Here is a 10532-nt window from a genome sequence, read left to right on the forward strand (position 1 = left end):
GAACACATGATCTACTGATAGATGTGATGAAAGAGGCAATTTAAGTGAAATATATACTAAAGTAATGGGGAGGGTTGTTCACAGGTGACATCACATCTTTGTCACATTGCCAATTTGAGGATCTCCATAGCATTAGTGATCGCAATATTCAAATGCTCATAACTTTCTCATTATTTGTCAGATTTTTTTCAAACTTTCGTTGATCTGTTTCTTTGATTTTTCTGTTTTCACACAAGCTATCTTGTTCCAAAGGTTTTATTCTCCTTTAAATTAAAATAACAGTTACAACTCCCCCGATGCGCCCGAAACCACCCACGGCTACATCTCAGCCGCCGACTACAGAATAATTGAAGGCACGGCGCATTCAACAAATAACGTTAATTTACGAAAAATTAATACGAGGACTTACAGAATGAAGTCCTCCTACGAAACTTACGAAACGATGTGAAGTCAATTCCTCATAATTTGATGAATATCCCTCAAAATGCGTCATTTAAGCATTGATTTTTCTTCTCGTTGACAAAATACGAAAGCTACCTTTCTAGCTCTCAAATTTTTCGTCTAATGAGCAAAAGAGGGCGCGCGATTTATCTTCATATCAAAGACACTACAATTGAAAGACTAGACACAGAAATTATCTTACACGTAAATCGATGCAAAGCGTTACGCGAAGTCGGCATAGTGTTCAATCTTTTTACTGTAAAGACTTTGGTGGAACGTTAATTGACAAACGAACGGTAGCACTTGCGGGGCTTTGTTCAAGGTACATAGAATTTTCTTTATTTTTTGTTTAATTTGTCATCGTTTTGAATATTTTCCAAAAAGTATTATCGTCAGCAAAAATAATAAAAAAGTATGTTTTTTAAGTTATTGCATTTATTGGGGTCTCTATTTTATCAAACAATTATTGGAATTGCGCATACAATGAATCATGAATCTAGTTTTAAAAAAACCACACAGCTGAATTAAGGTTGTGAACTGTATTAGCGCCACCAATGACCTCCTTTTTATTTCCGTGGAAGAGACGTGCGAAGCCACTTTCCAGGCGGAGGTAAGCGATTTTGCTCTTTTTAGTGTCCTTTTAAATTAAAAAAATATGTTAAAAATTGAAAATGGAACGCTTTATACCATAAAAAGCCCTGGTGAATAGCGGAATGGGTTTCGGCTAACATCATTCACGTTACGAAGCGATGTTAACGACAACTCTAAAATCCACTACAAAAACACGATGGTTGTGCGAGGTTCGTATAGAATATACTTACTAACCTCGCAATAGCAGTAGAGGCGCACGGCCAATATGGGAGACTCTCTCCAATAGGGGAGACAATCTCCCACATTGGAGACTTGCTTTGCAAAAGGACAAAAGAAACAACACCAACAAAAACATGATTTTTTCCACTCAAAATTTTGTGTCACTGAGGTCAGAAGCCCATTTGTTTTGTGTGTGATTGACAACAAAAATCCTTATCAAAACAAAAGTAGACGGTGAAATTTTAAAGTAGATGGTGAAAAGGGGTAATTTTTCATGAGGAATCTGCTTATCACATTTTTATTTGCCGCCATGGTAATCATTTTGCAGCAAATGTAAACAAGGGAAATTGATCTCTAAAACTGGAGACTGTCTCTGAAATTGGATACCCAAATTCTTTACAAAAGTCTCTGATATTGGAGATAATCTCCCACATTGGAGACCACTCCTAGTACCAATGAGGTCCAAACATTACATGTATGGACCTCATAGGCGACATCTGTAGTATTTTGTGTCAGAAATCTTTGTGAAGATGATTATTTGTGTATTATAACACAAGTACGAGCTATCGTACTGTCTATTCATTAAATTTTTGTTTAAGAAAGTTAAAGCATTGTTAGCAATAAAAAAAAATTGAAAGAAATGAAGGGGAACTTACATTTTGACGACTTTTTCCAGATTTTATTGCCAGTTGCTCTTCACTTCTGACTCGCGATCGAAGCTGATATGCAGATCACGTGATACGCGTTCTCGTCAGCTGATCGGTTGGTTATACTTTTCACCAGACATTGATAATTATATATTTCATAATGCTAGCATTCATCGCAAATTTAGGTGAAAGAGATTGAATTTAAACAGCGCAAGCTTTAATTTTCTCAAAAATAACATTTAATTGATTGCACAAGTTTCGCCTTGGAACAAGTAGGATCATTTGGTCCCATGTCTGTGTAACTACGGGGGGGGGGGGGGGGGGGTGGGTGGGGGCGGGGTGTCCCTACCACTACACCCACTAGCCAGCAATTATTGTTTTTTCTCTTTTTTTTAACCAAAATACTCCCCTCCCCCCAAAAAAAAAAAAAAAAAAAGGGTTAAAGAGAAAGAGAATTGAGGAACACAATATGCTTTATTTTTTCCTCTTTTACTGTTTAACGAGACTTGTAATCAAATATTAAATGGGGCTTAATTAGAACGGCCTTTTTTAAGTCAATTAATAAAAAATATTCCTCCTCGGGATTTGAGCTTTCATGAAATATAAATCTTTTTCATGACTACCAAAAACGCTAAAAATGTCCAAATTTTTAATTGGTATATAAAGCTTTAGCTCATGCGTTGCGCCCGTCTTATTTTAATGTTATACAATTTTATGCTTTTAATGAATTTCTAATTCTCAGATCTTGTCGCAATCCGATTGGTAGCTATAATGAATGATTATTATGTTTCATGAATTGTTCAAAATATGTCTCTCTATCAGTTTTGAATATTTAAAAAAATGTCAGCTCATGCTTTTTGCTCGCAATATTTTGATTAGTAAGAATTTCTTCTCTTGTATATGCGAGTTTGAGTAAATAACTAGAGAGAGGGGGGGGGGGAGTCCCTCAGCTACTTGTCCTCGCTTATTCCCAATTTGTTTATATATTATACTCGTGTTCAGAGTGTTTCAAAGTCTTTTCTGATTTTTATCTTGGTGATGATGATGGTGGTGGTGATGGTGGCGGTGATGATGATGATGATGATAATGATGGTGGTAGTGGTGATGATGATGAGAATGAAGTTGGTGATGATGATGACTAGATGTAATTTTGTTATTTTGTCTTTGAAAAAATTAAGTAGTGCATAGGTGAATTTATTTAAAGTTAATTATGAAAATAGCAGAAAAAATAATTTGAAAAATTGGTATGCGTTCAGGAAAAATCCATCCCCCACCAAAAAAAAATTGTGAGATTTTTTAAATAATTGTGACGGCGTAGGCCTTTGCGAGCAGCTATATCGGATATAATTATGGTAAAAAGTAAATGAAATGTCAAGAAATACGTGATAATGACTTTCATTGTACATTCAGTATATCAATAGATAACTTCATACTCTCTCCAAAAAGAAAAAAGTGGGTCATTACGGACCATTAAAAATGGGAAATTTTTGCATTTTATATTACATAGAACATTGAGCAACTGCTCGTTTATGACGTCACAAATCAAGCATTCGAAATTCTACTAACTCCATTTTTTAAAAATAACACCTTCACCGATATTTTGAAATTATTTTTCTTTGGCCTATATTTTCACAATCTTTTTATCAAGGTGAAATTCCCCTTTACAAAACAGTATCCGCATGATCAGTGTGTAGCGGTAAATTATTCACCTGATAACTATAGACCTATCTATAATTCATGCGGCTATGTTTAATAATATATTGCTGTGAATAGAATGAATGTCATTAAAAACATAATCTCACTGATCACTCTCGACGCGCGAACTGAAAAAATATATTTTCTGCCCCGATAATTTGATAACCCTAACCTAACCCAATTTCTAAGGATTTTTATCATAAACAGGATAACTATGGACAATTAATTGAAAACTTGATATTCTTTTGCGAAAATGAATATGAAGGACAACTTTTTAATAAAGAACACAGTTTTAGAGCGTGATTTATACCTACAACCGCTTAATCCTGTCACTGTCGGTATGACATGAAGCAGTTGGAACTTTCTGATTCCATCAGCTTAATAATTTTTGCAACAGGCGCCAGTCCAACAAACAGACAGACATTTGCCCAAACAGACAACATCTCAACCTCTGCTCATTTCTTTTTGCACGGACACATAAAATCTCGACCTACCCATCACTTTTCTCACTATTTTCTCCTCCCTTTTATTTTCCATTAATTTTTCTTTCGTTCACTTTTTTCCTGTCCTCTTTTTCCTTCTATTTTTTTTTCTCGTCTCACCGCTTTTCCTCATCCCCCAGCCCCCGACGCCCACGCAGATTCGCAAACAATATCAAGTGTACTGTTAGGCAAGGGCGGAAATCTCTCCCCAAAGGTAGCCGGGACCAGGGGCTGGAAAATTTGACAAGAAAAAAACAAACAAACAAAAACAAAAAAGAAGGTTTATCACCCCAAAAAGAAGGTCATCTTGACCAAAAGAAATTTGATAAGCAAACAAGCAAAAAAAAAGGGCACCCCAAAAGTAAGATCGTCTCTTCCAAAATACATATTTTATTTCGATTTTGAATGAAAAGACCAAAAATAGTAGGGGGATGACATTTCATAATGTGTCCCCCCTACTATTTTAGGTGAGGGGGACATGTCCCCCTGGAATTTGCGCCCATGTGGGTGGGGGGTGTTGCGCCTCCCTTTCGGAATCATTATGGAAGAGTGTAAATACTCGCTGTGATTTTGATCTCATACCTATAAAAAAAAAAATAGAACAGCTACGCCTTGAACACAGGCCAAAATGCCTAACGATTTCTCCGCGGCATTAACAACTATCGTAAAGGGCGCTCTATTTATAAATAAAGATGGACGTGTAGCTGTCTATGGCGACAAGATTTGTCGCGAATATTTCCCAAGAATTGTGAGAATTGGGCTGAAAATGCAACAAAAGAACCGGTGAGTACCGATCAAACAGTATCAAGCTATTTAATGAAATATATTTTATCAGTATAGTTTAACAATTTCTAGACAGGAATAACCGTCGTTTCTGGGGATTTATTCAACAATTTCTGACATTTTACTGTAATCCCCATTTACCCCATTTATGTATGGTGAGTGGAGCCAACGTAGTTCAGCGGAACAACCAAAATACAGAGACTGAAGCTTTTGGTCTAAACAATTTCTAGATAATAAACTTTAGTTCTAACTTCTAAGCTAGGGCGGCCCAAATGCGCGTGAGTGGAGTCCCAGTTTATTAACACGGGTAAGTATTGCGGTGTTGCCTAGAGTGTTGGAGACAGTCTCCAATAAGGCAATATTGGCCGTGCGCCTCTACTACTGAATAGTGTCTAGTGTGAGTGCCCGAAACAGTCAGCGAGCGCGAGTCAGCGGACTTTTCAGTAGACTAGTAATTGTTTAGCTGTATTTTTCTACACACTCACTTCAGAAATTCAATCAGTTTCAATTAATTTATATCTGTCTTGCTTGAACAAAGTATCCATCCTCATCGACTCGATCAAACTTGAAGTTGAACTTTGAAGTACCGTACTCGAGTCATCGACTTCGATATTTGGAACTGTCGTCACGTAACTGCACCGATTTTGATCTGTGGGACTACAAAAAATACAGCGGTATTTCCAACCACTGATATTCCCCCACAAATTTCAGTAAAAGTTGTAAAAAATATGACTTAGATTAATATTCAACCATCTCACAATGTATTAAAGAGAAGACATTAATATAAAATACTCACATATTACGATTATTTAGCTGGTAATGTGAGTGTGAAATAGCAATTCTTCGTGCGGTACCAGGATGGAGTAATGGCGAAAGGTCATCGGCGATGAGTTGAGGTCATATCAATAAACCAATCAAATGCAGCAAATGTATAGTCTATTTGCAGACCATATGAAAGCCGAGGTTTAGAGTGATATCTCCTTGATTTGATCCAAGCATTTATTTTTATTAGGTATGTCGATGCTTTAAAAACTTCTGGTATGTTATTCTTTATTTTTATGTTTCTGTTTTTGAGACAGAAAGAGAGAAAGAAAGGGAGAGCCTATAAAGGGTTTTGCAAATTATACCACAATTATTGACGATTTGACCTACAATTTTGTAAAATAAGGAGAGACAGGTCTATATGTAAAACAATATGGAGGGTGAATTTCCAAAGTTAGGTGAAGTTAAAAGTAATAAAGCCATAGTATAGTTTGCAAATTATGGAGTGGGCTTTGGCAAAACACTATAGGGTCTAATTTGTTATAAATAATATAATAATAATAAATTTGTTATTCGTTATCTGATTTTGATGAAATTTTCAGCATTTTGCTCTGTGAATTTTACCCGGGGGGCCACTTCCATTGACGAGTGCCCAGAAGGAAAAACCAGTAAGACCAGTAAATTTTTTTACTGGTTTCCAGTAGAATTTTACTGGTTTCCAGTATATTTTTACTGGGCCAGTTGATTTTTAACTGGACCAGTAAAAATCAACTGGAGACCAGTTCCAACAATTGCATTCCAGTTGAAGCAATTAGTAATACCAGTTAAATTGTTTTTCATCAAACTGGTGTTACTGGTCCAATAAATGGTTTCCAGTAGATTTTTACCGGTTTCCAGTATATTTTTACTGGACCAGTTGATTTTTAACTGGACCAGTAAAAATAACTGGAGACCAGTTTAAACAATTGCATTCCAGTTGAAACAAAGTAGTAATACCAGTTAAATTGTTTTTCATCAAACTGTGTTACTGGTCCATTAAATAATGACTTTATTTCAAGTCAGATCATTTGACGAAATATGGAAAATGAATCTTGCAATTCAGAGAAAGTTATCGTTATCGATTGTTATCATTCTTCTTATAATTATCATAATTATTATTTTTATGATTATTATGATCATTGTTGTTATCATTCTTATTACTGTTATCATTGTTATTGATATTGTAATTATTACTATTAATATTATCATAATTATCAAGTATTAACATTATCATTAAAATTTTGATTAAGAGCAAGATATATTCCTCTGATATAGTCAACTGGTCTAAAGTAATTCATTGTTTGAAATTGAACTGGTCAAGACCAGTAATACCAGTAATTCTGATGATGCTGATCACGTGGTTTACCTCATTTGCATATTTCCTGTTTTTAAAATAAAAATGAGGATTTAGAATGGAATATCCTTGCAACGGCACTCATTGTTGATTAAAAACTTTCTAAATAAGTGTGTGAACTAATTCACAATGAAAATGTGTAATTTCATATATTACATTTAAAATAACAGCAGAAAGATTAATTTACTAACCATCGACTTTTCCATCACATTTCACTGACCATGGTATATAATGAACCAAATGCATGTAATAAATTGATCCAGTAAGACCAGTACGAGGACCAGTTCGACCAGTTCAAGGACCAGTCAGACCAGTAGAAAATGAATACCAGTAAAGACCAGCTTAAATTGGATACCAGTATGAAGACCAGTGAGACCAGTAACAACCACCAGAAACAACACCAGTATAAAATTCCAGTAATTCAAGACCAGTTTAATTTTTAACAGGACCAGTAAAATTTTAACTGGACCAGTATGACCAGTTAGACCGATGTTCCAATTTCCAGAGTTACCAGTTAAAATTCTACTGGTCTAACTGGTCCAGTGGAACTGGTTTTTCCTTCTGGGTGGATACCATGCGCGAGTGCGGGGCCGCGTCTTGAAAAGCACCATAAACACGTATTTTCCATATTCTGAAAATGCACCCCTTAACAAGTATTGGCGTGTGAAACCCTACCCTTAACAAGACTATTGGAAACAAATACTATTGGCAAGTATTCCCAGAATTGAGCCCCGGCCTAAACAAGTACAGCAATGTATTTTCCATATTCTGAAAATGCACCCCTTAACAAGTATTGCTATGGAAACAAAACAATACTCTAAGCAAGTATCCCTGAAATGAACCCCTAAAGAAGTACAGAGATATTTTATTGTTATGTCACGGGTCCGTCGGTCGTCGATCGGTTTTTGGTTTAGTACAGCATGGAGTACAGCCCCACTCCACACCTCGCGCAAATCGGACTCTAAACGCTCTAAACACGTAGTGTTGGGGCAATTAAAGGACATATCCTTTATAAAACATTTTGATTTTGTTTTATCATCCCCGCATATTTGACCCTTAACACGTATTTTTCCGAGCGAAATATTTTTGTGTTTTTGACACCCTTATCACGTTACGTACGTAACGTGCCCTATCTTGAAAAAGACATCATTTTTACGTGTTTTTTTTGGTCGCGCATGGTATCCACTCGTCAATGTAAGTGGCCCCCCGGGGAATTTTACTCTATTTATTTAGATATAAATATTTTCAGCCCGGACCATCCCTTTAATGACTGATAACTCGATCATGTTCAGCCGTATGCAGTTGGCAAAATCGTGATGCAAAGTCAACAGTTGGCAAAAAACCAAAAAAATGTCCTAAGTTTAGTTGGCCGAATTTAGGTGGCAAATTTAGCTGATAGATAGATAGATATATATATATATATAGAGAGAGAGAGAGAGAGAGAGAGAGAGAGAGAGAGAGAGAGAGGGGGAGAGAGAGATAGATAGATAGATAGATAGATAGATAGATAGATAGATAGATAGATAGATAGATAGATAGATAGATAGATAGATAGATAGATAGATAGATAGATAGATAGATAGATAGATGGATAGCAGGCGCGGTTCTAGGATGGAGGAAGTTTGGGGACTAAGTTCCCCCCCTCCCACCCCACTGAAAAAAAAATCGACCCCAAAGAAAAAAAAGTTACATAGATGTATACTCTATGTATTGCGTATGTATATTTAGCAATGCAGGTTTCTATTCAGGTCGTCAATAAATATTGCTCTAAAATCAAATCTTTTACTATTAAAATTCGAACATTAACTTTTCTCGCTCGGCCGCTACAAGCTCCCTAGCAAAATAACATCTAAATGCAAAATACATTGATTCTCTCTTTAAGTGCGAGTATAGCAATTCAATGATACCTGATCCACTGCAGTGTAAAGGCCACCGCACACCTTACGACTGTTCGCGTTCCAATTTTGGAACAAATCGCATTTTACTCATTTTCTGAAAATGGAACATATCATTTCATTTGATGTTAAAATTAATTGAAAGAATACTAATATAACCATTTTAAAAGATTGCAAGCCTTTATTTTGGAGTAAAGGCCAAATATGTTTGAAATCGTAGCCAATCGTACGACTGCTATAACGTCATTACGACTAGATATTAAAATTGCTTTTATTCTAAGAAGGATGATAGCATAGTCACATATTTTAACATATGTATTTGTACGATGATTTCAAACATTACACATTAAGATATTCCATGTCTCAATATATTAGCATCAAATAAATTCTAATACGTTTTATTCCAAAATTGAGTCGCAGACCAATCGTAAGATCCTTGTCACCCAACACGAATACTATATGCCGTAATTCGAGTTTTAACTCTACATTTTGTCTTTTTTCTGTCAAAAGCGCTCTGGATTTGCTCTTCAGGAAAAAATATTGTTTTAAGAAAATGGTTCGGTAGCTATATTCTCCTGACCGAGTCTAAAGTTACATAAAAATACAAATTAGTTTCAGGATGTTGATCAATATTTCGGATGGAGGGGGGAGGGGGACTGAAAAAAAATCGACAATTTTACATTTTTTTAGGCGAGGACTGTGTGCCAAATTTTAACACAGGATTTTTGCACATCCAAGAGCATCCAAAATTTGAGAAATTTTGTATATTTGATAAAAATTGATCTAAATCATGTGCTTTCCGATGCCTTTTCAAACATTGAAGCATTGAATACTAAGTAAGTTGTCAACATTATTGGGGAGCAAATCGATATGTTTGTCTCCCAAATATTTTCGAGGGGGGGGGGGCTCCCTTCCCAGGATTAAACAGGGCAACGATCCCAGGGTCATGTTGTTTTGCATACTATATTCATGTTGAGATCATTATGCACATTCAGGAATTCAAGGATGTTGTAGGTTTACATTTATTTAGAAGTTCACAATAAAGTGATCACTCAAACCGATGCTACATTTTTGTTCCATTTAAATGAAACGCCTAGAAAGATCATCGAGTAACAACGCAAGCTTCCTTCTTAATCACTGTTCCCCTTATCGTGAAGTGAAATCACACGCCTTCATGTACATACACCAATCGGGGCATGATGGGTGTTATACATGTACACGTAAATCATGTAAATGAATTGGTTATGAAAAACATTATCAGGCATTTTAAGGACGTTCCACAGTTATGTTTGTGCGCATCATGATCTGCGCATATTTTACACTCTGCGCGCTGACGTCACAATGGACGAACTTGTGATTTAATCAGCTGTAGGTAATGTGAGCTGATGTTTCTCCTTATCTGCACTAACTGCAGATTTGATGTGTTATTTTATGAAGCTAATAAACTGGAATAATTCCATGGACCAATTTTTTTTATTCCTCTACAATTTCAAAATAGTTTCTTTGTAGTGCTGCAAAGTATGATGAATATATGACCCCGAGTATCAATAAATGGAAAAGTGGTTGGAAATTTTTCCTCACAAATACTGCTTTGGCATGTTTTCGGGTGTTTTAAGAAGCAAAT

This window comes from Lytechinus pictus, chromosome 10, assembly GCF_037042905.1.
Source record: "Lytechinus pictus isolate F3 Inbred chromosome 10, Lp3.0, whole genome shotgun sequence".
In the NCBI taxonomy this organism is placed as follows: domain Eukaryota; kingdom Metazoa; phylum Echinodermata; class Echinoidea; order Temnopleuroida; family Toxopneustidae; genus Lytechinus; species Lytechinus pictus.